The sequence below is a fragment of the Bubalus kerabau genome, chromosome 1, assembly GCF_029407905.1.
Source record: "Bubalus kerabau isolate K-KA32 ecotype Philippines breed swamp buffalo chromosome 1, PCC_UOA_SB_1v2, whole genome shotgun sequence".
Lineage (NCBI taxonomy): Eukaryota > Metazoa > Chordata > Mammalia > Artiodactyla > Bovidae > Bubalus > Bubalus kerabau.
Genome location: NC_073624.1, coordinates 2,521,391 through 2,527,037, shown reverse-complemented (window position 1 = coordinate 2,527,037; position 5,647 = coordinate 2,521,391).

Below are 5,647 nucleotides of genomic sequence, written 5' to 3'. Positions count from 1 at the left end.
TCATGCTGCCTTTGCTCCTCTGTCACAGCTCGGTTGACTGCATTTATTTGGGTCTATTTCTGGCCTCTGTTTTGTTCCATTGACCTCTTTGTGTGTTCTTCTACCTACCCCACAGCCTCAACAACTGTAGCTTCTTAGTAAGCCCTGAAGCCAGGCCCTGCCAGCCCTCCGACTTTGTTCTTCTCTTTCCGTATTGTGTTGAGGGAGTCTATTATGTGTCTTTTGGAATTACGTCTGCAGTTACCCTACTTCCTTATCTTGGGGAAGATACTGGGATCACATATTTACTCCCTTTTATTTTCTTCCTATGGTGAGACTTTTCCACGTCATCACATATTGCTCAAAACCAGCGTTGTCAGTTGGGTAAACTTGACCCTTTAGAGTGGACATGTGTGCACGGCTTACTCTTTCTAGATTGCTGGTCATCTGTGGGCTGCATATTCTGGAATGGGGAAGGAGGCCTCTCATTCCGGAGCAAAGCTGCAGGGAAAGATACAGATTGGCTTTCCTTGGACAATCAGCCGTCTCCGGGGTGGGGCTCTGCGCTTGGCCACACGCACTGGAGTGAATGAGGAGAGGAAGGAAGCGCTTTCTGTTCCCAGAAGAGGAGGGCTGGTCCTGCCCGGAGGAAGGGAGACTGCGAGGCAGGCAGCAGAACAGACACCTGCTCTGGGTGAGTCGCCCGACCTCAGCCCTGGAAAGGAGCAGTCTGGTCCTCGGCAGATAGCTCACAGCAGCGCTTCCAGGGAGAGAGGGCGGCCCTTGGGCAGGGACGCACACACAGCTGTGGGGAACCGGCAGGTCTGGGTCGTGAATGTAGACAGGCAAGCCTGGGGGAGGGGCAGAGAGTCTGGATAGGTGCCCAAGAGGCCTGTAGCTGGCGTGCAGAGGCCTGAGTCTTATCACACAAGTGGTTCGGTGTGGACAATGCCTCAGGAGCCCTGGTTAAGGAACGTCCTTTCTCTCTAAAGTTCCTGCAAACACCCGCAGCCATGCTTCGAAGCTGTTCCGTCATCTGGGGCCACAGTGTTTGCTCTAGAATACAGACCCAGCCACCCTCCCCAGCTGCCCTCTCCTTCCCCAGAGCTTTATCCTTCAGACTTGTGTCTGGACAGTACCCACAAGACTCGACTGTGCACTCAAGCTCCTGGTGCCTGGAGAGGCGGCCTTTACCACTTAGCAGATCCGGTTTCTGGCAACATGTGACAAGACCAATGTGAGACTCAAGACAAGTTCTCTTTTTAAAGCAAAGATCCTTACTGTTTGGGAACATGCTCCCATCTTTTAGGATGAATCACTGCTGATGGTCGAGAGAGAAAGCTGTGGGTTTTTACTGCTCTTCACAGGTGCCCCCTATCCTTCAGGTCTCTGTGTCCTAGTCGGCGTGGGAACTGTGCGTTATGGGCCTCATTAATCCACGGTAAGGACGCGGCCCAAGCATAACGTGATGCAGCAGCTGGAGGCGGCTCTAATGACCGTGGAGGAGCTGCAAACCAAGCGGCACTGACTTTTTGCAGCTAAGAAGGACGGCAGGTGAGGGGAGTGAGGCTCATGGCTTCAGGCTGCATTAGAGCTGGGGTGCTGGGTGTAGATCCATCAGCAGTTGCAAGAGCTTGGCTTGGGGTCTGGATCTTGGATCTGTCACATAAGGTCCAATCAACTGATGCCCGTGGGGTTGTGGCTGAGCCCCTGTCCACTAGGCTGTAACCTCCCCGAGAGTGGAGACCCCTGTCAACTCGTGTCTGGACATGGGGCCATCAGAAGGGTTTAAATCACTACTGTGTCCAGGAAACAGGCAGAGGGGTGGAGGCAGCTGGGGTGAATGGGAGGGGTGGGGAGAGAGCCAAGCGTGAGCTCCAGGTGTGGGGTTCCCCAGTGTCCTCCACCTCCAGCTGGGTGCCCCACAGCTCAGTTCAACTCTCCCAGAGACTCCTGGGGTCAGCACAGGCCCCCCCCGGGCAAGGGCTCCCTTCCACCAGGCTTGCTCCCTCCAGATTCCAGCTGCACGTCTAGGGAACCCTGCACTTCTGACAAGCAGCTATAAATGTGGGAGTTACCGTGAGACCCCCTTGCTGTCATTTAGTCTATCAGTCATGTCCAATTCTTTGCAACCCCATGGGCTGTAGCCCGCCAGGCTCCTCTGTCCTCGGGATTTCCTAGGCAAGAACACTGGAGTGGATGGGTAGCCATTTCCTTCTCTGGGGGATCTTCCTGACCTAAGGATCGAAACTGCGTCTCCTGCAAGTCTCTTGTGTGGCAGGCAGATTCTTTACCACCTAGCCACCAGGGGAGCTGCCTTAGGTACAATAATTTGCTAGCCCAACCCAGAGAATTCAGAAAAACACTTCACTTGTGTTTACCAGGGAAGGGTCCGGCCTGGTGTGGGACACGGACAACCAGCCTGAGAGATGGAGGGACAGCCAGCCCGCGTCCTGCTCTTAGGAAACACTGCTGACCACACCCTGGCGGGGCCCTTCCCTGCAGCCCCGCCACCGCCCGCGGAGGCTCCAGGCTGCAGGCACTGAGGGAGGCTGAGCACCCTGCTGGGGCAGATGGGGCTGGGCATGTTGATTTGACCTCGCAAGCTGCAGTGATTGCCCCGAAACGTGGTCTCCTCTTTCTGATATAAACACAAGCTGTTTCCCCAGAAGCTCTGCCACCAACAGACACCAGGCGTCCCCACCAAGACCACACACTTGGAACACTGCTCCATCCTGTGCGCCTTCCCGGCGATTCCTGGAAACTCGGCTCAGAGGCGGGACTTCTGGGGGACCCTGCCACCCCTGACTCTGCCCCCACAGGCCTCCCTCCCTGCCCCTCTAGCTGCAGCCCTTCAGGGCTGTAGGCAGCACCCCTCTGCCTCCCTGCAGAATCCACACTGTCGGGTCGAACCAGACTGAGCATCTCCCAGCCCAGGCTCCCCGGGGCACCCAGCCCTGCCCCGACACACGTCCTAAGAGCCAAGCACTTTCCATGTGCCCTCAACAAAGAGAGTACAGAAGCTCAGAGAGGTCAGGTTACTGCCCGAAGATCACCCAGCTAGAAGGTAGTGGAGAAAAGGTACAACCAAGAGTCTCTGATTTCTTAGCTCATTCGTGTTTGTTCTCAGTGTGAGTCGAAGGGGACTTCCACCCAAGGTCTTTCCTTACTGAAGATGCTTCCAGATCTTTCCAAGGAGAGCTCAGTGCATACGCATTTCTCTTCCCTTCTCTCTGTGCTGTGTGATCCATTTTCCTCATTATGTCTTAGCCTATTAATAACCACCCATTTGTCTTAATTCAATAAAAAGATGATTGATCGTATTTGCAACGGTTTCATCGAACTTGTGAAAGTGATGGATGGGGCCCTGCTGTAAGAGGTGTCGAGAAGAGCCACGTGCTTGTGCTTGGAAGCGGTTCTCTGTCTCACTGAGCATTTTGAGACAGAAATTTCAAAATATATATATATATGTTCAGTGTTGTCAGGAATCAAAAGCAAAGCGGAATTTTTACCTTGACATCTGGGTTCTGAATCTTTGGGCCTGGGGTTCCAGGGAGGGAGCTTTAGTTACTTTTTAAAATTCACTCATTGGCTAGAAAACCACTCGCTTGTGTGTTTATAGGAAGAGCACTGAGGCAGCTTCTGTCTGCAGGGAGGGAGAGGGGACAGTTGGAGGTGCTGTGTGAAGCCAGACCCACCCCGAGTCCAGACAGGGCCTCTCCTGTCCACCGTAAGGGCTGGTCACGCCGGTGCCTGTTTGAGTGGCGAGTTCTCCCTAATCTAACATGAACTCAACACTCCTAAGCTCGCAGCCATTCTAACTCCACTGACCAAGGCCCAGCTCGCCAGCCGGGCCGTCCTGACCTGACTTCACAGCAGCCCACACGGTCATGCCTTTCAGCCTTGTGCCCTCTGCCTTGTGGGACCTGAAGACGCCTCCTTTCAGGACCTTCCGGGCCACCGTCCACGAGTCCTCACTGTCCCCTCACTGGCATGCGGTGGGTCCCTCCTTCCCTCTTAAAGGTAGAGATCCTGTGCCTGAGTCTCTAAACTTGGGGTTCCAGTAACAGATCACTGCACCCCAATCTCTGCCAGGAGACACGTGTGGCTACCCACCTCCCCCCCTTTCTGTTGGCCCTGGGTCCCCCTGAGGGGTCAGCCTGGCCAGCAGCTGTGGTCACACATTCACCAAACCAGAAGCAGAAGGATGAGGGCGGAAGAGCAGAGACAGCAGCCACGTGAATGGTGATCAGGCCCCTCCTCTCGCAGGCCTCTGGCCCCACCCTGTGTGGGCAAGGCGGATGTCACGAGCACACCGTCTTGGAGACAGCATCCCAGTGCGGAATTGTTCTGTCCCTTATTCTAGCCAATATCTCAGAACCCCAGAAAAGAGTTCTAATCAATAGGCTGGGAGGATGATGAAAACCTATTACCGGGAAAGAAACACATTATTACAAAGATCAAAGGATAATAAGGCTCCAGGAAGGAGGGGGGTGGGTGGGTCCTGAACGCTGCGGTCGATGCTGTGTGTGAGGTTTCCGAGGCTGCTCTTCCTGAGAGTAGGTCACATGTCCAAGTGCCTTCTCTTTCATGTAGCTTCTGTTCCATGAGTGTCTCCAAAGATGAAATCAAGAATTGTCACTAGCCCTTTTCTGGAGGACAATTTCCCAGAAACCACGAGAGCAGCTGATTGTTGGGTCTCGCCCAGAAATGCTGTGGGCATTCTTCCCATCCTCCAGAGCTCCAGGCAGAGGACACGGGGATGGGCAAGGGTCCCGGCTATTGTGGGCAGCCCCCTCTTCCAGCATTGACTCTGAGTCCACCCGAGTCTGCATGAAGCCAGGCCGCCCAGTGCTTGCCCCTGTGCCTGGAGTGCTAGACATGAGGCAGGATCTTGGGGTCTGCACTCTTCTTGCTCCTGAAGTTGGGGCCCAGTGTTCGTGCGAGAACCCCGTGCTCTGAGTGGGCACAACAGACACGCTTCTGGTAGAACTTTCCAGGCTGTAGACCCTCCCTAGATCACCCCTGGCTTGTTTTCCTCAAGGAAGGCTCCCTCAAGTCCCAGGATTAGTGGGGGAAATGAACAGGAGATCACCCCTACTGGACAGGAGAGTCCAGGGGCGAGAGAAGGATGCTTCCTGACCATCAGACAGGAAAGAGAGTCTTCCAGAGAAACTGCGGATTCCTGAGTCTCAGCACTGGGGAGTGGCTGGGACCCGTGGTTAGGGGTGCCATATTCAGCCAATAAAGAGATAACATGCCCAGTCAAATTTGAGAAAAAATCAAATAGACAAATGACATTGTTTTACTATGTGTATGTCCCAGGATTGCAAGAGACGTACTTATACTGAAACGTGTTTATCAAAAATTCAGGTTCAACTGGGAGTCACGGGTTTCATCTGGCAGCCCCAGGCAGGCTCTCTGGCCCCGATTCTGAACTCTTTTTTTCTAGCATGTTCTGTGAAATGGAAGGCTGTGTGACAGTGGGGTGGCCGGCTCCTTAGTCACTCACTCACTCACTCGTTCATAAGTGAACCCGTTCGCTCCTTGAAGTTGTGTCATCTGATGGGTGTGGGGACAGACGACCTCAGGGACACGCGTGTGAATAAGACAGGGTGTCTCTGATGAGCTTACTTTGAGGTGTGACATCCATTTCAACACTCATATC